We start from the raw sequence: 26,310 nt of genomic DNA, 5'->3' as shown, positions 1-26,310 counted from the left end.
GATAAATATGTATATTTTCCAACAACAATGGTGCAAAGCTAATGATCAATAATAAAACAAAGCTGGAAAATCTACAATGTAAATATTAAATATTTAATATGTAAATATTAAACAACACACTTCTGCATAAGCAATGGACCAAATAAGAAATCAAATGGCAAATCAAAATATGTCTCAAAACAAAAGAAAAAGAAAATACAAAATTCCAAAACCTATGAGATGCAGCAAAGCAGACGTCAGAATGAAATTCATGCTATAAATGCTTGTATTAAGAAACAAAAGTTCAAATAAACAACATTATAACAGAAGGGACTAGAAAAAGAAGAAACTTAGCTTAAATTTAGTAGAAGAAAGAACTAACAAAGAAAAATTAGAAATAAAATAGAGACCAGAATAAACAATAACATAACATTGAAAGTAATGAACAGTTTTTTTTTTAAAAAATGGCAATGCTCTAACTATATTAACTAGGAAAAAAAGAGAGAGGATTCAAAATGGAATGAGAAATGGAGGAGAAAACAATAAAACAGATAACCACAGAACTACACAGTGTGATAGCAGATTACTATAAACAATTATATAATAACAAGTCAGACAATCTAGAAAAAAAAAAAAAAAAAAACAGATAACTCCTAAACACACACACGCAAGTTACCAAGATTTAATGCTAAAATCATATATCCAAGAAGTAAGAAATCTTCTTAAATCAATAACAAGAATAGCTGAATTGGGAATTAAAAATATCCCAGCAGAGAAAAGCCCAAGACCACACAGCTTCATTGGTAAATTCTACCAAACATTAAAAAAATAATAATAATTAATAACAATCTTTATCAAAATCTTACAAATAATGGAATAGTGGGAACACATTCAAAATTATTCAATGAGGCTAGTACTACCCTGATACCAAAGCAGGATAAAAACAATACAAGACAAAAAAGTCCAATATAAGTATTGTTACTCCAACATTCTTTCGACATCCATTGGCTTGATAAGTGTTTCTCCACCCCCTCACTTTCAATCTGCAGGTATATTTAGGTGTAAAATGAGTCTCTTGTAGGCAGCATATAGATGGGTTATATTGTTTTGTCCATCTTGACACCTTATGTCTTTTGATTGGAGTATTTAGTCCATTTATATTCAAAGTAACTATTAATAGATACATATTTATTGCCATTTTATTACTTATTTTGTCATTTGTTTCTGGAAATTTTCTCTGATCCTTTCTTGTCTTTGTCACTTTTGGTCTCTCCTTTACAGTTCCCTTTAATATTCTTGCAGGGCTTGATTAGTGGTCATGAACTCCTTTAGTTTATATTTGTCTAAGAAATGTTTTATCTCTCCTTCTATTCTGAATGATAGTCTTGCTGGACAGCGTATTCTTGGCTGCAGATTTTTGCCATTTAGCACTTTGATTATATCATGCCAGTCTCTTCTGTTTTGCCAAGCTTCTGGTGAGAAATCTTCAACTAGCCTTATGGGCTTTCCCTTGTAAGTCAATGACTTTTTTAAAATTAATTTATTTATTTTGAGAGAGAGAGAGCATGAGCAGGGGAAGGGGAAGGGCAGAGGGAGAGGGAGAGAGAATCCCAAGCAGGCTCCATACTATTAGCACAAACCCCAATGCAGGGCTCAAATTCAAACTGCAAGATCAAGACCTGAACTGAAACCAAGAGTTGGACGCTTAACTGACTGAGCCACCTAGGTGCCCCAGTTAATGATTTCTTTTGTCTTTCTGCTTTTAAGATATTTTTTCTTTATCACAATATTTTTCAAATTTAATTACAACATATCTAGGTGTTGGCCTGCGTTTGTTGATTTTGATGGCAGTTCTCTGTGTCTCTTCGATCTGGATGTCTGTTTCCTTCCCCGGATTAGGGTAGTTTTCAGCTATTATTTCTTTAAATAAATTTTCTTCTTTCTCTCCGTTGTTCAGCTTCACTATTTTCCATTATTTTGTCTTCTAAGTCACTAATTTGTTCCTCTGCTTCTTCCAGCCTCCTCATTATATCAAGTCTATTTCTAATCTCATTTATTGTACTCTTCATCTCTGATCCTTTTTTAACTCTTTTATCTCTGTGGTAAGGGTCTCACTGATGTCCTCTATTCTTTTGTCAAACGCAGTGAGTATCCTTATGACTGTTGCTTTAAATTCTCCATCAGGCATATTACTTATATCTGTTTCACTTAGATCTCTGTCTATGACCTTATCTTGCTCTTTGATTTGGGATAAATTACTCCATCTTGGCATTTTGTCTAACTCTCTGCCTTCTTCTGTGTTTAAGAAAAGCCAGTTAAGTCTCCAATTGCTAAAAGTAATGGCCTTATGAAGAAGAGGTCACGAAGTGCCCAGGGACTGGCACTTCAGGAAGCGTCTCCAGTGTGTGCTATGTGCGCTATGCTATTGTGTTCTGGCTGCTTTGTCCTTCAGGCAGTCATCTACCGAGGCCCTCCTTGACTGCTGTGGGCAGTGTTTGGTCCCTGGCCTGAACGTGGCAAGAGTTTTAATTAGTGTGCTCTGGTCTGCTTATGAAATGAGACCTGGCACCAGTCTTCTTAAATTTGTAATATTTGTTATGCCCCTTATTATGTCAGTTAACCAAGGGGATTCTTCTGTGTGTTCTTGAAGAAAAAGTGAATTCCATTTTTCTTAAATGGAATGTTTTATATTTATCTTTTAGAACTATGTACTGTGAAGTGTGCTTCAAGTAAAAAAAAAAAATGTTCTTGTTGAAGATAAAATAAATTTAACTGAAGGGCACCTGGGTGGCTCAGTAGGTTAAACCTCTGACCTCAGGTCAGGTCATGATCTCACAGTTTGTGAGTTCAAGTCCTGCATCAGGCTCTGTGCTGACACCTCAGAGCCTGGAGCCTTCTTCTGGTTCTGTGTCTTCCTCTCTCTGCCCCTCCCCTGCTCACACTCTGTCTTTCTCTCCCTCTCTCAAAAATGAATAAAAACATTTTAAAAAATTAAAAAAAAACTTTAACTGAGGGTACTCATTTATTTTTTTTGTTTTGATTTATTTTTGTGAGAGAGCATGAGTGGGGGGAGGGGCAGAGAGAGAGTGGGGCAGCAGATTCAAAGTGGGCTCTGAGCTGACAGCAGCAAGACTGATGTGGGGCTCAAACTCAAGAATAGTAAGAACATGACCTGAGCCGAAATCGAACACTCAACCATCTGAGCCATCCAGGTGCCCTGAGGGTACCCATTTAAAATAAAACATATCAGAGGGAAGGTGGGGAGGATGGGTGAAATAAGTGAAGGGGATTAAGAATATACTTTTCACCAGGAGCACTGAGTAATGATGTATCAAATTGCTGAATCACTGTATTGTACACCGTAAAGTAATATAACACTATTCGTTAGCTATACTGGAATTGAAATTAAAAACTTAATTTAAAAAATGATAAACATGTTGGTAAATATAAATCAAAGTTTTTCTTTTTTTTAATCTCTTTAAAGAGAACTGACCATCAAGTCATTTTAGTAGTTGGCAGGAGGTCCTAGTATCTTTCCACATGGATCTGTCTGGGAGATTGCTTGACTGTCCTCACAACATGACAGCCCATTTCCCTCAGAGTGAGTGATCCAAGAGGTAATGAGAAGAGGGAGCTGTAATGCCTCTTATGACCTCCAAAAGTCATGTATACCTTCACTTTTAGCACCTTCGAGTCATTGGATGTGAGTCACAAAGTCCACACTCCAGATGAAGAGAAGGTTTTAAAGGAGGAGTGTCAAAGAATTTGGGGACAAGTTTAAAGACCATAGGTATGTGGTATGTTAAGCAAGCGAAAATAATAAATATTATTTTTATCACACAGAATTCAAGGTATCCATTTTTGTCAAAAGAAAACTACTTTGCTTTTAAGAAATTATCTTTCACTCATCAGCTAAATACGGTGGGAGTGTCAGCCCCCCAACCAGCCCTCCAGTCCCTCCCTAACCCAGAGCACAAGCATGTGATCCAGAGGCCCATGAACAATATCAAAACAACACCCTTGTTTTTGTGCATTCAGTATCTGTTTTTCCTGGTGAAGTATTCCTCCATCTCAAGACATACAAAGATCAGTTTGAGAGCAGGGACAAAAATACTGCTGGGTAATCACAGACTTCTGTGCATCTTGTTAGACACGGGTCTACTAGAGTGAAGTAGTAAAGAAAATGGATTCTGATTGAGATCCCTTTGGGTTGGGAACCTGGACCTGCCACCACAGAGTTATGTGACCTTCTGAAAGTTACATAAACTTCTCTTTGTTACATTTTCCTCACATCTAAAACTGAGATTAAAAAAATAGTATCTACCCTTCATGGGTTATTATGAATATCAAATGAATTAAGACATATCATAAGTTATGTTATACATTTATATTTACCTTTATATGTATAATTATATTTATTTACATGTAGTCACCGGGAGAATCTGAATCTGTGGCTGCAGACATCCATTTTCCTAGCCATGTAAAAGATCTGTAGAATGAAACCAAAACAAAGATAGAATAAAAACTAAAAGGTGGTGCCAATATCATTGTTTGAGCCCCTGAATCCAGCCGTGCCTGAATCCATAGATGCACTCTGCTGCTTAGAAGGCCAATAAGTTCCCTTCATTTTTGCCTAAGTTAAATTTGCATTTGAAAGAGTCTTGAGAAATAGATTATGTAAAGCTAATAGCACTGTGTTTACCACAGTGTTTAAGTTGCCAGGAATGCTGACCTACACTGTCCCTGTAGTACGTGTAATTTCAATGGGGAAAGACACTAATATTGTAATAAGTTTTGAATGTTGAGTAAGTGGTCATTGTAGTGTCTAGGTAAGTGAGCTAAAAGGGAGTGAACTAATTATTAAATTCTGATTTATTGGATCGTAGACTGAGAAGACTTTATCTCTGCCCTGAAACAGCAAGGGCAGTTCCAGATAAAGTGAGGCCTGGGTCAATTGCCAAAAAAAAAAAAAAAAGAAATTAAAAATAATAACTTTTAAAACATATATAAAAAGGGGTACAGACAGTAATAAGTGGATGCTGGTATAGGGAAATTACAAAAATTTTACCTTCTTTAAAATTTTCCCTAGAAGTAGTATGGCACTTGTGTCTTACCATTTCAAAACTCTAATGAATTATGTGAACCAACTCCCTATCTACCAACTCCCCATCAATCATATGTCAGCTTTATACCAAAATATTCCTAACGTTATTTTGTTGCACAAAAGAAATTTAACTGAATATCTAATAGCTTACATTTAAAGTACCATTTGTTTTATTATTTATGATGATATGAATTATAACTTTCTATCAAATATGTAGTTATTTGCCCTTTGAAATCGTGTCTGAATATGTATATTGTATATGAGAGTATATAAGCAGATACATACACTCACATAGTCTCTAAGCAAATAATTTTCTTTTATATTATATATTCCTTGCTAAAGCATGTTTTGTTTTTTTTTTAACGTTTATTTATTTTTGAGACAGAGAGAGACAGAGCATGAACAGGGGAGGAGCAGAGAGAGAGGGAGACACAGAATCGGAACCAGGCCCCAGGCTCTGGGCCATCAGCCCAGAGCCCCACGCGGGGCTGGAACTCACGAACCGTGAGATCGTGACCTGAGCTGAAGGCGGACGCTTAACCGACTGAGCCACCCAGGCGCCCCGCTAAAGCATGTTTAAAAAGTGATACAACAGTCTGTCTTTTGATAATTTATTATAAAGAGAAAAGGCTAGCAAAGCAATTTAATAATTACCTTCAATTCAAAACAATAAAAGCATTATTCCCTTTCTGGTGCTCAAAAGGAAATGCAAATGTTCTTTTTAATTCAAATAATGGACATTAAATAACAAGAAAAATAATATGTATGCTATATTTTCTAGAACTAGACAAAAATCACTTATCATAATATTAGTATCAAAATGTTCTTAGTTAAATTTCTAACCAGAAACTGAGAAGTGGTCACAAACATTAACAATGAGGGACATAAAATTTAATTAGACTGGATTTGCAGTGACAATAAGAAATGCCTATGAGTCCATTGCATCTTATTCAAATAAGTCATATGTCATATGACCATAAACGTTGAAATATAAAGTGTTCAACATATCTAAAAAAATAAGGGATATTTCAAAATATTGATGTTTGAAATTTGGCAAATAATTGATTTAATTTTTTATCATTCACTGAATTATTCACATCGGCAATGCCCATGCCACAATTGCATCAACATTACCTGTCAAAACTACACACACAATCACATAATATATTGATAGCAGGTTGATGTTGAAATGTAAAATTAGAATTTGCAGATGTAGCCTGGTGCTGGAGTGTCACATTCCCCAGAACTTCATGGAGAATTGAAAACATTTTAACAATTTTTGTGAATTGAGATTACTTGCCGATTTTCACCACATATGCTAATTATTCTTTAAACATTATGCCAGGGCACATGTTCTACAATTCTAAGCCACATAAGTTAGCAGGTTTATCTTGGCCCTAACTGTAAAATTTGGAATTTGGAAAGTATAACGAGCAACAGGGATTTAAAGGGGAGAGAAAGAGAATGACCCCTCTCTTCTGAGCTTGAAGAAGGCATATCACGCAGAAGAGAACGGGAGGTGACCACAGTGAGGACTGACTTGTATTCACACCACATGCTAATATTTTAGATTTCACTGCTATTTTCTCTCAGTGCAGATAGTTCACACCCTTGGCTTCATGTCGAGCAACGTACCTGGTAGTAGGAAGAAGATCTTGAGGCAGATGATCTGCTACACTGCTCATAGCACCTGCTCTGTGGGGAAGCTGTGCTCATTTTGAACTCTGCTGTGGCTGAGAAGACAGACCAATAACCTGTGGTAAGTTGAAACACACACGAAATTAACCTTGATAGGCCAATAATGGAGAAACCAATCAAAAGACAACATATTAGCCAGTACACTAACTCTGATTGATTTGCCATGCTTTTCTCTAACAAGGCATTTATGGTTCGAGTTAAAGTAACTGGCTTGCTCTCTTTCTTCTAAAATTCACATGGTTATAAAGCTAGTCTCTTTTCAAAAGTATTTTGTATTTTTTCCAAATGTCACTTTGATAGTCTTCTATGAAAATAGAAAAAAATCCTTATGTTTCTTCCTAGTTCTTCATAATCATTTAATCTTTGAATGTCACTATAATCATTATTATTAAAAATAATCATCATATTAATGGTAATAGCCTCCTGATATTGCTGGGGTTTTTTATATTAACATTGTTATTATTTTCTCCCAACATATCCTGGAATAATTATCCTATTCTTTAATAGGCTAACAAATGGGGAATCAGAGTATGATAATAAGATAATAAAGGAATGGCAGTGACCATTTTTCTGTTTTTAATGATACATTAATTGAATTTTTATTTTTTCATGTTTAATTTACTTATTTGGAAGAGCAAGAGAGCATGCAAATGGAAAACCTCATAAGCAATATCTACAGCAAAGCAAGGCAGCAAGGTATCCCTATAAATTTCAAAATATAACTGATTGAGAACCAACACTCAATGACCGTAAGACCCGTATTATATCAGCATCTGTACATGAGGAAGCGGAAGAAAGCAATACTTTGACTGATGGAACTAAGAAAAGAAGAACCTCAAAATATGCAACATAACCAAACCACCCTGCCATTTGAAAGCAGTAGCTGAAACTGATTGTGTTCTTGCCAAAACCTGTATGAGATGAGTTGAGGGGTCCACAGTAAAATAATCTAAAAAGGCCAGAGCAGTTTGGCCCCTGGGAAATCTCAAAAGTGACCAGTTAGGTCTCCTAAGCTAAGGAGAAACTGCCTGGAGTGAGATAAAAATTGAGCAGAACAATTATAATAGAGATGAAAGAAATAAAAACTTTCAGAGAAAGATGAAGCAGGAAACAAAACCAGGAAGTCTTAGAAAACAAGCTTCTATACTTTTAGTGTTGGATGAAAATAAAAAAAGAAGCAACTGAAAGAAGTTTAGGAACTCTTCCAGAACCAACCGTCCTACTAAAAGTTCAGAAAAAAATTGGGGCACCCAGGGTGGCTCAGTCAATTAAACATCAGACTCTTGATGTGGGCTCAGGTCATGATCTCACAATTCATGAGAGTGAGCCCGCGTTAGGATCTGTGCTAACAGCATGAAGCCTGCTTGAGATTCTTTTTCTCCCTCTCTCTCTGCCCCTCACCTGCTCACATTCTCTGTCTCTCAAAATAAATAAATAAATAAATAAATAAATAAATAAATAAATAAATAAACAAACATTTTAAAATACTTAGATACTTAATAAAACGATATCTAAGTCTGTCCCCTAACTTTCTATAACATGGAAATAAAGACAGTATTATATCTAGTTTTTGATCTTTAATGTGAAGATTACATAGAGGGCAATTTTATATTTAGGTCTTTTTTAACCAATAATAAAAAACACTAAAATTTGCCCCAAAACTTAGGTTTTCAATGTGAGATTACTAGTTTATACTTTCTTTCCATAAAAGCAGGATTTCCTTTACATTTTTTCCTCTGAAAATAAGATTTTTCTATTTAAATAAAATTAAAATTATCTATGTTCCAAGTTTAGAAATTACTTATCGGAATAAATGGAGTCCAGAATTTGGTCGTAAGCAATTACCTTATGTATTAGGTATATGTACCAAGTCAAGATGTAGAAATAAAGGGCAAAACTTCAAATGGGAAATCTGAATTTCTACCAGAAAGATGAGACAAGAGTACCTTTGCCTTAGTTTCTTCACCAGAAAATGTTTTTCTTAAACTATGGGGTTAACATATCCTATAGGCTTACATTAAACAAAAATTTATATCAAGCATGGAAGAGTGACAGATGTATTTAAACAAAAGGAATAATTTAAAATTTCACACCATTTTTTCATTTCCTTTTTAATATTTGAAATAAAAATGAAAAGAGGGAAGACTTTATAATTATTCTTTTGTTCAATACCTTTCTTAGCATATGTTAATTATTCTTTTCACAAAAATCTACTTATATTCTGATTAAAATTCCATTATTGTCATGTATGTCAGAACAGGCCATAATAATAAACCTCGTTCTTTTCTAGTATATACATATTAAATTAGCTAACCAGATTTAACTATGTCTTTTTGCAAATAAATAGGGAATGCTGAAATTGAAGGGGAAAGCCCTCTAAACAATTGAGATGTTTTCCCTTACTTTAAGTTTGTAAGTACCAAAGGTCTGTTTCTTCTTTCACTGCCTGATATGTCTCCAAAACTCCATTCTTTATTTTGAGTAATCACACCAAAATGGCAATTCAATGGTGTTGCATTTGGAAAGTTTAAGGGACATTGGTTTAAAAAATGTTCACTGTCTTTGTTACTAATGTCAGTGTGTCTGGATTGCCAAAAGAGTTTTTTAAAAAGCTGACAATCTAACAACGTAATTATTTTCATTGTCATTTCAATAAAGAATTCATCCAGTCATCTGACTTTGAGCAATTCATGTGGCTTTAGCTGTAAGATAGGGACCTTCTCTTTTAAGAAATAAATTGAGGGGCTCATCCATCAAATCTCTAATCACTTCTTTTCTTTTAGAGCACTTTAAACACTATATGGGCTGTGATGCTGGGAAGCTAGAAGCCGATCATCTCTTTTTATTTCATTATTTCCAGTGAGCCCTCAGAAAATCAATAGTATTTATTTTAAGATAAAGCTTTGGTTTTTTGTACCTTAGCTCTGCATTATTTTAAAATAGGCTGTTTGTTAATATACAGGATGTAATATAATTGGCACATTCATGTCAAAAAAGGAAATGTGTCCTGTTCCTAATGTAAATGATTCTGATACATTTGAAAAAGAATGTTAATTTTCTTTGTAAGATATTTGGGTTTTGTTTTGTTTTGTTTTGTTTTGTTTTGCTATGATCTTTACCTTAAGGTAATAGTAAGCCCTTGGGTTGGGCGTGTAAATAAGTGTGATTTTTTTAAAAAACAAACATCTTGGCAAGATATTGGAGCTACAACAGAGACATTGACAGTTACAACTGCCAATGTCTTTCCTTGACATTGAACAAGAATAAAACAGATGCTTCAATGTACCATGTAGCATTGTTCTGCTTCTTTAAAATTGCAGTCTAATAGCTATCTAATTATTCATTCATTTTTCTGTTCATAAAATAATATCAATATTTTTCTCCCCCTACATACTATTTTTTTAATATAGAAAGAACCCAAGATTAAAATGGACAATAAAAGTATTTTACATATTTCTCCTAACATAAGCAGTTTATTTTACAAGAGGAATGGTATGGCAGGCTGATATTTTATTTCAGCATAAATATTAACCAGTATTCCTTTGTTAAAATGTGTTTTTCGAACTGGGAAATAAAACGTATGGGAAATGGCAAAGGAACTGAGTTTAGCCAACCTGCAAATTAGACATTTGAAACAGATAATTTAATAATTTTCAAATATACAAACTGTCTAAACACAGGGAATACTAGACAACCACACCCATCTCTACCTGAGGACAAGACCAAATGAAGTGGGCTCAAAATGTAGCATGAACATTTTAAGTTGGAAATGCAACTATTGAAGGGATTGGGCTGGCCTTTGCAGAGGGTTCTTTTTATGAGTTACAACTGGATCCCTCATCTCAATCATTTCTTTCTTTTGACTGTGACTTCTAGATAATATTGAGAATCTACTCACCAAGAGATGACATTTACTGTGCAGTCAATGTGGAAACGGTCATTCAAGGACCTGTTTCTTTTTATTGGCAACTTATCCTTATCACCTGATACAGACTATTATACACAGTAATGCACAGTTAACTATCGGCTACTGAATAAATAAATGAGGAAATGAATCCAAGTATGGTGTTCTATAAAATATCGGGCTAAAGGAGGGCAGGGTATCACAGTAGTTAAGAGCATGGTATCTGAAGCTGCAGTTAGGAATAAAGTCCTGGCCCCTCCATTTACCAAGTGTATGACCTTGGGCAAGTAATTTTTATCTCCCTATGCCTCAATTTCCTCACCTGTAAAATGGGATATCAATAAGTAGGTAAAAAGTTAAATATTTAGGTTCAGACACTGAAAGGAAGCATTAAAAAAACAAATAGAAATGAGTTAGTCACAGTGAACTTGTGAGAAGTACATGTTAAGATAATAACATTAAAATATATGGCACAGTGGCATAAGATTCTAGCCAGCTTCAACATAATTAGTTCACCTATAACCAATTTCTCATTTGATCCTCAGTTGTCATTTGACATTTTATAGCCTTAATTTCCCATCTATGTGAAAGAATCTACTAATAGGGGCCCCTGGGTGGCTCAGTTGGTTGAGTGTATGACTCTTGACTTCGGTTCAGGTCATAATCACATGGTTTGTGGGTTTGAGCCCCATGTCGGGCTCCGCACTGACAGCACAGAGTCTGCTTGAGATTTTCTCTCTCCCTTTTTCTCTGCCTCTCTCTCTGTCTTTTTCCCTCTTTGAAAATAAATAAACTTAATTTCTTAAAAAAATCTACTAATAGGTAACCATACATCTCTTATGTATCAATTATTTAAGCGCATTTTCATCTATTTTTCAGGGTTTTTTTAAAAGAAAACTTGCAACATTTAAACTGAGGAGCAAAAGCAACACTTGGAAACAAGCTATCCACCAGAATCAAATCCTCACAGATTGGTCAGATGTGAGGACAGTGATTTTTCTTCAGTGACAGCAAGACCACGGGCTAAGCCATTGCGTGTCTCTGGAAGGCAGTGTCTGGCAGGAACCTGACAGAGGGTCTGTCGAGAAGAGCAAATGGGCAAGAAAATGCTTCACAAGGAGGACTCCTCTGTGCTTTCCACACATATCCACACTACCTCAGCGCACCCTCCCTACTACCATCAGACCAACATGGTGCTAGCAGCACAGTCATACCTGACACGCAGTTTCAGAAAAAAAAAAAAAAAAAAAAAAAAGCTTCAGTAGTCAAGTCATTAAAAGGACCCGTGAAATATCTCTCATTCTCGGGAATATAGAAAATTACAGTTGTGTTTCTTTCCTTCTTTTCCTATTAAAAAAAAAAAGTGAACCAGGTGCATGGCTATGAAAATTCCAGAATAATAGTTTGAAAGATACAGGAATCCTGAAGTAATTTATCTGCATGTTTTGAAACATTCTCCTAGAGCCAAAATATTGCAATGCACACAGAGACACAGCAGGAAACTGATCATTACTGACAGTATCAGCAACATTTTCAAATTAGGAACTTTAAGAACTTTGTATGATTTTAATAGCAGTTAAAAAAAATCCAACCAAGATATATACTAGCCTACTGACTTTTCTTTGGTAACAATTTGTCATTTAAGTGACTATTAATAAATTTAAACTATGTCAAATTTTTTCATGAATATCTTAGGATGGCAGATATATATCAAGGTCAACCTATTTGCCCTGCTTCCAGGTAGATTCGAATATAACTTTTTATTGACTTCTCATCATGGTGACTTTCTACTAACTTATTTTTTAATCATTTTTTCATTGAAAAATAAAATGAAATTAAAATCCCATAGTAAACATTACTTCCCATTTTGAGATTTATGTTTCAGATAACAAAATTTCTAATTTCCATCAATAAAATGTTGGTTAAGTATACTTTCAGAAACTTATGGGCACTATCTTCCTATCTTTTCCTTTGTAAAAATAAACTCTACCATAATTTGAGTAAAAATCTGTATCAGTTTATTGCTTCAGAACTTATTCTATTTCTACTATCAAGATCAACTAGACCGACTTTGGACAATTGAGTTCAACATTCTCTGCTGAGCATAATTCAACTATGGATAAGGAGAATTCAACTATGGTCTTAGAAAAAAAAAAGCCAAGTAAAGGATTTTGATTTCTTATGATAAAAATGTGCTTTTAAAAAAATGATGTTTTAGTTTCCTTCTTTTATAGTTAACCCAGGCTCTACTTAAATCTATTACAGTCCTCTGCCTGATCATTATACTAAGAATTCTTTCCCTTCAAATATTTCCTGCAAAGCTATTTCTGAATCCATTTCAACCACAGAGAAGGAATCACACTAAAGTTGCTGCTGAGTAAAAGAAAAGGGAAATGCAAGCATAGAGTAACCGCTTACTGAGCTTTTAATACGGGCCACTCAGCTGAGTGTTTCTTTGTAAACCACATAGAAAAACTCAATCTGTTTTAGAAAACGTGGAGGTAAATTACATGAAATTAGGAGATAAAATAATGGGAAATAATCAATTATTATTCTTTTTAAGTAAACAACAAAGAAAACCATCAAGGTCACCTCTTTATTTAAGGTTATGTATTATCTATTATTGAATTTATTTGAACTCTTTTGATTATAAACTGATTTTGCTTTCAGAGATGCACAATCACTGGAGAAGATGTTCATCTCTGAAAACAAATAATAAAAAGATGGTAACACTGAAAATTGTCCTTCAGGATACTGTTACATCTCAGAAGGGCACAATCAAATTGCACTATTGGCTGCAGTCTCTGTCCATGTATACGTTGCTACTCTTCTTCCTGAGGGGGAAATATTTGTTAAATGCTACATCTGAATCAAAGAGATCTTTTTCAGATTCGGAAAGAATAACTTGGTATATTTGCATATATTCTTTGCAATATATTTGTTATTGATAATTAACAGCTCCTGATATCCTACTGGGACCTGACAGAACACTTAATCATGGGCAGCTCTAACGCAGCATATGAAGTGTGCAGTATGGGCTGGGATCTGACAGACCCACCAACTCAGAAACTTGGGCATGTCCAGGAATAAGTCATTATAAATTGGAAATGGTATATCTATTACTGAGCACAAGAAAGACAACAGAATAGAAATAGACTACATTGTTTCATGGTCCATTTATTCTATCACTGTTTTACCAGCACTGCTCCCTCAGGGCACATTTATAGCCTCACAAATTGTGGTTCTTTATGATCAGCTGACAAATGTAGAAAAATCTGAATTTGATTTGTGAATAAGTCAGCTTAGGATGTGTGTACATGAGTTCAAGCCTACCAATGTCCCGAAAAATATTAAGAGAAATCTTTTCAGTGTGCTCTGTATCTGCTCATCTACTTTGTGTGAAAAGGGAAGAATGCCAACATTAGGATATATAAAGGCATATGGGTAATGGGAAATGGCTTGGCTGGTTGGACAAAGGCCTAGAAGCATTTGAAGAATGAGGTTAAGAAAGTCTGGGCAAAAGGCTTATGGATGAATATATGGGACTGGACATCAATGAGATCTTTGAATTACATGTTGACATCCTCCAGGAAAGTTTGCACCCAGAAAAGGCCTGATTCAACAATCAAGTAGAGAGAATAACTTGCTAATTGACTTTAGTCAGCCACTACCATCAGACTTCAGAGTACTGGCAAATGGATACATCAAATGAGTAGACATAGGTCTGTCACTATGGTGTCTCATTCACCAAGGCTGATCTAGCTACTATTAACACCGAATGTTCAAGGTGCCAGCAAGAAATATTAAAGCTGAGCCTCCAGGGGTGCCAGGGTAGCTCAGTCGGTTAAGTGTTCCACTCTTAATTTTGGCTCAGGTCATGATCCCACAGTTCATGAGTCTAAGCCCTACGTCAAGCTCCACACTGATGGTGCAGAGTCTGCTTGGGATTCTTTCTCCTTCTCTCTCTGCCCCTCCTCTGCTCACTCTCTCATTCTCTCTCTCTCTCTTTCTCTCTCTCTCTCTCTCTCTCTCTCAAAATAAATAAATAAACTTAAAACAAAACAAAACAAAAAGCTCCAATATGACACACCAAACCTTGCAAATTCCTGAGAGGTGCTCTGTGGAAAATTGACTACATTGGACCCCTTCAAACTTGGAAGGAGCAACAATTCATATTCACTGGAATTGACATATATTTTTGCCTTTCTTATTCATAGCATCTCATCCAGCAGAGTTCGTGTTTGACCCAACACTATATCACTAAGTGGTATAATGCAAGAGTCTGGGAACCAAGAGGCGACAGTAGGAGTGGTCTTATTTAATATCACTCTAAATTACCCATTTCTGTGAATTTGTACTTCCTCTGGTTGTGACTCTTGATTCTGAAGATTTAGAAGTCTTGGATCACAGAAAGGAGAGAATACTTCTACTAGATGATATGTTAATATATTATTCAATTTTTTTTTCAACGTTTATTTATTTTTGGGACAGAGACAGAGCATGAACAGGGGAGGGGCAGAGAGAGAGGGAGACACAGAATCGGAAACAGGCTCCAGGCTCTGAGCCATCAGCCCAGAGCCTGACGCGGGGCTCGAACTCCCGGACCGCGAGATCGTGACCTGGCTGAAGTCAGACGCTTAACCGACTGCGCCACCCAGGCGCCCCTATTATTCAATTTTAAACTAGAACTGCCACCCAGTTGCCCATCATAAGAGGTGTAATTGATTCTTCACTCAAGTCTTTTTCTCAGAGTTTGCTTTGCTGGGAAACTGGCCTGCTACAATCCCCTTCTCAGTGAGGCTTTCCTGACTACTATATTTAAAGCAATACCTCCAATACTTTCCATTCCTCTCCTCTACTTGTTTTTGTCCTTAATACCATCTAACCAAGCTATTTATTATAGATAGGTGTTTTGTTTATTAAAACATGTGGGTAGAGTGTTACCCATTTTTTCATTCCTGTATCCCCAAAACTCTGATTCAGCTAACAGTTGCCACAAAAACTAACTCAGGGGCGCCTGGGTGGCGCAGTCGGTTAAGCGTCCGACTTCAGCCAGGTCACGATCTCGCGGTCCGTGAGTTCGAGCCCCGCGTCGGGCTCTGGGCTGATGGCTCAGAGCCTGGAGCCTGTTTTCGATTCTGTGTCTCCCTCTCTCTCTGCCCCTCCCCCGTTCATGCTCTGTCTCTCTCTCTCTGTCCCAAAAATAAATAAACGTTGAAAAAAAAAAAAAACTAACTCAAAACTCAATGATTTCAAATAATAATGTTATCCACTTGCAATTATGTAGTCAGTGCCATGAGTCTATTTCATACTACATGCCTGCATCCACTAGGGCAGTCATTAGATATGTCATCATTCAGTCTTTTGATTTGCTATTGTCTCGTAAAATTCTTTGGATCTATTTCATCTGTAATTTTTTTATCTATTCTTTAATACATACTTTATAGAAAAAATACTATGTTCATAATTCACTAAATTATGCCTCTAATTTTAACCTTTGACCAAAAATGTGCTACCTTTGATGATACCTAAAGCATAGAATATGAAATCTCATTTCCCAGAAGTTTCTTCTTTATCTACTAGTCACCAAATAAACTTCATGGACTTTGAAAAAGGATCACAAGACTTCACTGTCAACTATTTAATACCCATAGTCCCTATATTGTGATTTTAGGAAACTACTTCTGAAAGAAACTTTTAAGAATGCTTTTTCATTTTATCTCAATGCACAAAGATTTTATTTATGAACATTTTCATATATTTATATACAAATAGTATTTCTTTGATGTTTCATTTTTGAAGGCAAAGAAGACATGTTTGCCTCAGGCATTTCATTCCCATTATGAGCTTTATGGAAACAGACACTCTATTGTAGTACTTTTAAAAAATTCTGGTAAAGAAGCACATGGTAAGCCTGCTCCTGTTTATAGAATTCTGATGTAGAAAAGCATTAGAAAATGCATTAGAAAATTAACATGAAAGATTTATGGACCAATAGATTTTTTAATGAGATACGTTAAAATTTTGAGATATATTGATTATTAAACCAAGAATAATATGTGAAATATTTATAAAAGTAGTCTGCTAAAAAAAAGCTGATTTGACTCTTTAAGGAAATATAATTTAGGACAATTAAAACATTTATATCCACAAACATATGCCATACATGAATGCATCCACCTACATACATCAGTACACGTATATGTACAAAGGCTATATGGGTTACACTTTTCAGATAAAAAATTTCTTGGTTTTCAAAGTTAATTTATTATCATCATGAACTTGATATTCATTATCCACAAGTTTGCATATAATAATGATGTGTCATTTTTTTATTAAATAAACATTACTTACATTTTAATTAAATATAATATAACTTGCACACGTTGTTCCTTAATAAAATCTGTCACTTTTTCACTTTAATTGAAATTATATAACTATCCTTATTCAATCTATAGAAAGCTTAATATTATAGAAATATAAATATATAACAAACATAAGTTTTTCCAAAAGGTTAGAACATACACAGGAGAAAAACAGTAATAAACAATGGATATTAAAAAGATAGAAGCAGTAATGGAAATGAATGGAAAAATAAAATCTGTGGGATTAGAATTGAACATGTTATGCACACACACAAAATGTTTGATCCTATGATATCAAAGATATTTAGGGAAGTATCAACAAAGAAAATATATTCAAGAAGAATGAGAAGAAGAAAGGAAGGCAGTGAGGAAAACTACCCTGTGAAATGATAACTTTTTGTTTTCATAAAGCATTTAGTATGGACACTGAAGCTGAGAAACAGGTATCTTAAAGGCATGTATATGATATGAGAGAGAGAGACAGACTGACAGAGAAAGAAAGAGGGAAACGCCCTCTAACTTCAGAAATTACTCTGAGCCTCACTAATGAATGACATGGGTGCCTCTCCATAGATATGCTAGTAAAATCCCACACTAATTTTATAGTGTGTAAAAGCAACTCATTGTCTAAAAAATCTTTGATATGGCAGAGCGACATCAGAATTGTTGTGATAAAAAAGAGACACTTTCCCCCAAATCCAAGACTTTAACAGTCCTAAAGTCAATGCAAGTTAATATCTCAATAAAATCTGCTATCTATGTAATTATTTATAAAATACATACCTTGTATATACATACAAGCCAAAAACATAAATTTTCACCTACAGCAGTATACATTTTTCATAAGAGGATAGAGAAAACTCAAATTCTCCTATGGTTATTAGCTTAAAATTTGTTTCAAAAAAATATTAAACTTCAACATTCTAACCTAGTTAAAATTTATTATGGTATTAAAATGTTTCTATTTTGTAAATATCTACTTATTTGATTGCCTTAGATTTTAAAGCTACATGCATGTTCATAGCTATAATTTTTTGCCATAATACTGAAAACATTGTTATATGAAATTGATCTTTTTATTTTGCAAAGACATTGATGAAAAAATGAACATAACTCAAGCAAGTATCTTGGTATTTAGATATAATTCATTTTCCTGATTATTTGACTTTACATAAATACAAATATCAATATTTACATATACATATAAGTCTATAGTATGTTTTGTGTATTCATGTAAAGCATCATTAAAATAACAGATCTTTTTAAGTATGGTAAATAATGTCACAAAAAAATGAGAATAAAATTTCATTATGTATGTCTTTAAAATCCCAAAGTATTTGAAAAAAATATTATATTTTTAGCTAGTGATAGAAAAATTTCCAGATGGTAAAAATGTGAATGATAAAAATAGGCAAATTGAAATTAGAACTGTGATGGATTAATTTCCTTTTGGTTGTCCTTATGTTGTTTATATTCATGCCAAGTGCATGAGCCAATAGTTTCAAACAACACAGTCAGTAAAGAAAAGGAAAGGAAAAAATTTTAAGTAGTTTTCAATAACATTCGCAATTTGAAAATCAAAATAACTATCCACACACACACAAAATCTTAGTTTCTTTACAATGTTTGGTTTCGAAATGTTTGCCTTCAACTTTAAAAGCCCTCCCACATACTTTTGGATGTAAGAGCATATTAGATGATTACTAGAAATACTGTGGCCAAAGGTAGAAATTTAGCTTGCCTGTGAAAACAAAACTTTCTAAACTGTCATATGAACAAGACAATCAAAACATTCCCAATTGTAATAGGCTATTTTTTCTTGAAAATAAAAATGAATTGACCAAACACTCAGGAAACAAAGTAGGAAGGAATCAAGAAAAGCATAATTTGACCGAAGAAAGGTTAATTTTTCAATTGTCTCCTCTTTATATCTAACATTATTTATTATCAATAAATGATAAGATTTCACAATAGCCCAAGAATGGTACTAGCAATGTTCAGTAGCAATGTTTTTGGTTTAAAAAAACAACAGTGAAAGCTGATTTTTTTAATCCCCCCCAAACTCCCACATGAAATGTCTTTCAGGCAGTTATTTAGCTAAAGGCCACCTGTGGAAAAGCACTGGCATGTGCTGGATCCTTTTTCTCCTAAAGGAAAATAGCATGAAATATCACATTGACTATGCTTGCAGTAAAACATAGATTAATGGAAATGCTCTCAACTGGAATTTTGGAAGTCTTATGCAATCTGGCTGCAGAAAATCTCTTCCTGGTGTTCAATTTTTGTTATTGATAACCATTTTATTCTAATATTTACCAAATGTTTCAAAATGCCTACATATATACCAAGACTAAGGGTTCTGTGATTAAATACCTGTGACAAATGCTGAAATAAACACACTAAACCCATGTGTTTGGCATAAGGATCCTCAGACATACTAATATGCTAATGAGCAACACGAATCTCCAGGGGGACATTACTGCCTGTGGCTGTTCCAATATAGAAGCTAACTCATACATCTGCTAGAATCTTCTTGTCCTTCAATTCCTAGGTGACATTGCCATAAAATTTGAACTCTCATTCTTTGGATTTTGAAAGTATTTTGCCTACTACTGAATTTTTGCAAACTCCCTGAAGGATTTGAGACAGGTTGAAGAAAGGAAAAGTTTTAGTCCTGAAGTTTATTTAATTTTGTAAGCAATTTCTAAGAAAAAATAGTATAAAAGTACAAATACATAAGGCATAAAAATTAATATTAATATTCACTTGAGAGCAAAGAAGAAATCACAATCAACGGTGCATACTTTTAAAGCTGAAAAATTCCACAAACACTGCAATGTCCAGAAAAAATATTTTTATTAATTGAAACAATTTTATTATACTTTTATCATAATTTTAGCTATATAATTTTTTACTTTCTTTATGACAACAGTTGTGTAATAACTTTTCTGTAGGGAAAACAAATCCTTCTCCTATCACAAGGGATTAAAATTTGGTTTTTATTTTTGAAAATTTAGAAAAGTTACTTTCTTGCTCTTTTAAGTTTATTTACTTGAGAGAAAGAGAATGCCTGTGAAAACAAGCTGTCAGCACGGAGCCCCGCGCAGGCATCTGATACAGGGTTCGGTTAAATCATGACCCGAGCTAAAATCAAGAGTCAAAGGCTTAACCGACTGAGCCACCCAGGCGCCCCGAAAATTACTTTCAATTTAACAAATTGTTCTTGATGATGCCATGTAAGAATTTACTACAGTTGCCCAATTTGGGGAATTTTCTACCAAATTTCTTTTTCTTATTTAATATTTTTAATGTTTATTTATTTTTGAGACAGAGCATGAGCAGGGGAGGGGTGGAGAGAGAGGGAGACACAGAATCTGAAGCAGGCTCCAGGCTCTAGGCTGTTGCAAAGACCCCACTGCAGGGCTCAAACTCACAAACCATGAGATCATAACCTGAGCCCAAGTCAGATGCTAAACCAACTGAGCCACCCAGATGCTCCCAAATTTCTTTGCTATATGGACTGTAATATTGTAGTATGTATTCAATTTGACTTGTGTATTGACCAATATAACTATTCTTTGAATTGATGGTGCTCACTCACCACTTTCTCTCCAATGTCTGTTGAAGTCACATTACAGTTATGGATATCATCATTAATGATCTCTATTTACTGTAGTATATATTTTAGTATTTAGTTTTACTTAGGCTCTCAATTTTGCCATCTAGTATTTAACAAATGGATTGTTTTGTATTTGAATTTACAAATGCAAGTACCCTTTACTAATAACTTTTAGAAAAAGAACTTCAGATAATTCAGAAGGGAAAAAAATGCTTTCTTGCTGTTGCAGAAAGAATGCCAGTTAGGATTATAACATGAGACAAGAGAATCTGCATTGATAAGATACCAAATTAAGAATAGTGACAAGAGTATCAATGTATTCCTTTCTGATACTAAACATAGAATAAAAATGTTTACATTTTTAAACTTGAGCCATTCTTGTCTATTTTCTGTTATCATAACAAATGTATTTGTAATTTATTTGCAAAATAAATAAATTTTCCCATGACCCTGACATTTTAATGCTGATTGTTAGAGCTTATAGAACATAATCTTTAATATCAAATGGCCTTGTTGTCAACTGGTTATTTTGTGTAATAATATTCAAATTGGAATCTCTGGTTGATGAAGACATAAATATTGAGTGCTTTTTTTTCTCAGTGAATCTTAAAAATTTCATTTGCCTAGTTCCCTTTTGTGAATAAAGGGGAATATAAATGGCTCTGCTGGATTTCTCATATTAATGAAATGTATGTAAGAGTGTTTCCCATTTTCATTCATAGGTTTTAGTTTGTTATATCATCCTGTAATTTTTAGTTATTTTATTTAGAATGTTTTCATTGATACTTACTGACAACACAAATGAGACTGCCTGTATTTTTCTTTTTGATGTTTTAATTGTTAGGTTTGGTATCCATGTATAAAATTTTCCATAAAAGTAACTTGCAAATTTTATTTTTGAAACATGATGAAAAGCTTAAATAGCATTGGAATTATCTACACATTATGGCATAAATAGAACTTGCAGCCTCACTCTTGTTTTTGCTTGGTTGGGAAGAGGAGGTGATGCTAAATCTTTAATGAGTCTGATTCTTCTAAATTGCTGTATTGAGTTCATCTCTCCTAAAATTAATTTGATTAAATTATATTTTCTTTGAAAATGATTTCTTTCACCCAGTTTTCAAGTTTCAATAGAGAGGAGTAAATTATTCATGGTAGTTCCTGGTCAGGAAAACAGAAGCCACTCTAGGTATTCAAATAGAGGACATTTAATGCAGGGAATTGGTTGTATAAGTGATGGAAAAGCTGGATGGCTAAACAGAAAACAGTAAGGAACCCTAAAGGAAGCAATAGCAAGAAGGTGTTACCCTAGATGGACAGAGGAAACAGGTAATGTAACCACAGCTCAGAAACCAGGCTGTCAAGTGAGAACAAGAACCCAGCAGGAGAGGCCTGAAGGAAGCTGGGACCATGACAGGGAGGGACTGTCCAGTGAAAGCTAGAATCCCAGACAAAATGTAGATGGCTTCTAAGGCATTATCTAATGTGGGAGTCAAAAAATACCCTGGATTTTCCCTGGTGCTTTCCCTAACCTATTCGCAGAAGACAGAGAGCCAGGGAGGTGGGAAAATATAGTTCCCACTGATATGGAGCAGAACAAGGAAATCCAGGGAACGGATCTGAGAGTAATCATGACAGGAAGTTTTAATTTTCTTTGATATTTCTCCATAGTCTTTTCTTAATTTACATGTAAATATACATAGATTATATTTCATATCATTTTTAAGATAGGCTAACTGATGATCAATTTCATTACTTTTTTCAAAGATGCAGACATTGCCCCTTTCTAGCCGTAGGGTATACCAGATGCTGGAAAAGCTACTGTTTCAGAAATTTTGGATGCAACATGTGATCACATTATGTGCATAGCTGCCAGCACAGTCAGCCAGCACCACTCTCCAAATGCATTCAGTATTCGGTAACTATTGACCCTAGATGGAAAATTCTACATAATATTGCATGGGAACAAGGCACTCACTTTAGAGCAAAGGAGTCCTAACGGTGGGCACATTCCCATTAGACTCACTGCCCTTATCACATGCTGCACCACTCAGAAACTGCCAGCCTGATAGAACAGTCAAAAGGCCTTTTGAAGGTACATCTGAGGCACCAGTTTGGAAACAATACCCTGAGAGGTTGGGGCCCATCCTCAATGATCCCTATATCACACTATATCAACAACTTATATGTCGCTGTGTCCCCAGCAGGTATAATACATGAAACAGGGAACCATAGGATAGATATTGGCATTCCATTCTTACTATAAACTCGCATTATCCTCTTTGGAAAATTTGTTCTTCTTGTCCCCTCAACTTTAGGACATACGTGGTATGTGCTATATAAGTATTCACTGTATTTTTATGTTATGTTAATGGTAAATTATTATTTGATATTGTATGAAGACAAATTCAGAGGAATTGTCTTTCGTCATAGCCAAGAAGATACTCTTGAATAAAAGGTCCATCCATATCAAAACCCCATAATATAATAAAATGTACCTATATAAAACATATATACTCACATGTAATAATCAAAACATAATAATATATGAGTTATATTTTAGATTTACTGACCAACTTTTCACAATTGTCCATTTTTTACCCTCTGCATCGTTTTGACTGAGTGTTTGTGTCTGTATAATATGAATTTCTATCCCTAATCTCTTAAAAATCACCTGAAATTTTCTTTGACTTTAATTATTTTGATTTTTCTTACAAATCCAGTTGACAGATTGATACTCTTACTATCTAAAACACATTCTGCTTGTGAATTATAATTTATCACAAGATTAGTAATGATCATTTGACAAGCAATTGTTGTAATGAAGACACAAGTACTCTTAGTATCCATAACAGTATCATCAGGAGTTAAGGGCAATACACACATTGGAAGATATCTCATAGGTCAAATAGCTACTGTCGTCTGCTTTAACCTGGAAATAGGAGAAGCTCTAATATATAACCTGAATAAGAAGATGCATTTTCAAGAACATGACATGCTAAAAAATAGAATCTCAAAAACCCACCCAGAGTGGAAATGAACAAATAAATTGCCATGAGAATTATCTTTATCAATGCTTATTATTACAGTGAAGGCTTTGTTCAAAAATAGAAAGTATGTGGGAGGTTATAAAGGAAAATGTTTCACTAAATCTTAAGACTGTGTAAAGTTTATAAAAAATACAGCAATTGCCTAATATAAAGAAGGTGGAGGAGGAAGCGAGGAAGATGAAAAGAACAGGAAGAGGAAGAAAAGAAGCAGAAGAACGGCAGCATCAGCAGCAAGAGCAGCAACTTTGTCCTTCAAAGGACCATTGGAAAGTATCAATGCCAATTTAAAAATATTACCCATTGTTTACACCTTGACACAAGCCCCGACACACACCTTGACCCACTGTTTACACCTTGACATAAAACAGGTCCATATTTTATTTTATTTTTTAGATATATTCATTGTCAAGTTAGCTAACATACAGTGTATATAGTGTGCTCTTAGCTTCGGGAGTAGATTCCCATAATTCATCACTTACATACAACACCCAGTGCTCATCCCAACAAGTGCCCTCCTCAATGTCCACCACCTGTTTTCCCCTCCCCCCCCACCACCTCCACAACCCTCTATTTGTTCTCTGTATTTAAGAGTCTCTAATGGGTTTGCCTCCCTCTCTCTTTGAAACTATTTTTCCCCTTCCTTTCCTCCATGGTCTTCTGTTAAGTATCTCAAATTCAGATCCATATTTTAAATAAAAATATAATCCCAATTCTGGTGTGCCACTGATTGACATGAAAAGAGTCCATAGACTCTTAAGAAATGAAAATTTTTAAAAATGTAATTGGCCTTCTAGTAAGCTTATAATTATACTTGGACTTTTATCTAAATAACTTCTTTAACATGTTCTGTACCAAATATTTTACCTACCAGAAACTCATAACCCTAGCAGCATCTGGATAGCTCAGTCAGTTGAACGTATGACTCTAGATTTTAGGCTCAGGTCATGGTCTCTGGGTTGTGGGATCAAGCCCCGCATTGGGTTCCACACTGAGCATTGAGCCTGCTTGGGATTCCCTCTCTTCCTCTCTCTCTCTGTCCCTACCCCACTTATTCTCTCTCTCTTATCTCTAAAAAAAAAAATCCATAACCCCAGATTAACCATGAGAAAATATCAAATACAAATTCTCAAAATATACCTGACCAGTACTCTTCAAAATTCTCAAGGTCATGAGAAACAAAAAGGCTGAGAAACTGTAAAGATTGGAAGAGATAAGGAGGAGACATTGTGATTAAATGCAATGTAATATCCTGGATTAGGTCTTGGAACAGAAAAATATCATAACTGAAAAAGCACAAATAAAGCCTATACTTTAATTAACAGCACTGTACCAATGTTAATTTTCTAGTTTTGACAAATGATTATATAAAATACTACCGTTCAGGAAAGCTAGGTGAAGGGTATACTCTCTTGCAACTTTCTGTAGATCTGAAATTATTCCAAAATAAAAATTTGTTAAATACATATAACCCAATTACACATTAAGTGGCTACCTTTGTGACACATTTCTAAGTACCCTTTATCTTACACACATATCACATCTACTGGATAGTAAAAATAAATAACATTTGTGCACAGGAATAGTTTTGATTATCTAAAATCCATCTTAAATTTAACTGAAACTGGTATGCCCATGTTAATATTATAAACAAGATAAACATTTCTTGAGTTTATGAGATTTTTAAATTTTATAATAATAATAATTAACCAGTAACCCTGCATATCTGGCATTATTCTAAGCACTTTATCCACTGATGTATTTAACAAATATTTGACAAATTCCTACAATTTGCCTAATATTGTTCTAAACAATACATACACTAATAAAGCAAAAGAAAAATGCCCTCTGTTACATAACTCACTAACAAGGGAGAGAAGCAGGAAATCAATTACACAACAAATATATAATATCATGCAATGGTAAATAGAATCAGGAAAAGTAAATTGGGGGAGGGGAGAATAGCTAGTTTAGACAAACAGCTGCTCAATGGAGGTGACACATGAAGAGATCTGAGTGAAGTGAAGCAAACACAGAATGTTTTAGAGAAAAATTCCAAGAGAAATGAACAAGTTAAAAAAAACAAGATAGGAGCATGCTGGAAAAAATCATTAAAACAACAATACCTGTAATAATCTATAGTTAAATAAACAAATCACTAATTAAACATAATAATTAGAGCTATAAAAGCACTAAAATAATTAATTATGGAAAATGCTTGCAGATACCTCCAGGGAGTCAGGTTTTTACTAAGGAAGGGAGGGATGAGAGGTTTCTTGTTTCACAATAAGACTTCCCGAAATATTTGATGCTTTACCATGTGCATATACTTTATTACTTTGCTAAAGGTTAAAATAATTATATCTAACTCTAAGACTTCAGTCAGTACTCCCATACTTCTGCATTATAATTATCAGTTTTATACCCAGTAGGGATAGGGCTATGCTTGTGTAAAATACGAAGTAAGAATTGAAAAGCCCTGCTATTAAATTTGCAAAGTAGGATATAAATGTTTTCCTTTCTGTTCTGTCTTCTCTACGAGCAACTTCTCAATCATGAATATGCTCAGCACCTACATCTGCTTTCTGTTCTTC

The 26,310-nt window shown here is 34.4% G+C and overlaps 1 long non-coding RNA gene across 1 annotated transcript in view; it reads right to left on the bottom strand.

Annotated features, from left to right (window-relative positions):
* Positions 1 to 6,724: 6,724 nt before the first annotated feature.
* Positions 6,725 to 26,310, bottom strand: part of LOC147581797 (uncharacterized) — a 34,208-nt gene continuing 14,622 nt past the window's right edge. Inside the window, exon 3 of the long non-coding RNA XR_015249761.1 lies at positions 6,725 to 6,837. This is a non-coding gene — a long non-coding RNA (uncharacterized LOC147581797). The remainder of the gene's footprint in view (positions 6,838 to 26,310) is intronic.

Source organism: Puma concolor, chromosome B1 (genome assembly GCF_028749965.1).
Source record: "Puma concolor isolate L17-30 chromosome B1, mPumCon1.1.hap2, whole genome shotgun sequence".
Taxonomy (NCBI): Eukaryota; Metazoa; Chordata; class Mammalia; order Carnivora; family Felidae; genus Puma; species Puma concolor.
This window is presented reverse-complemented; position numbering and strand designations above follow the sequence as displayed.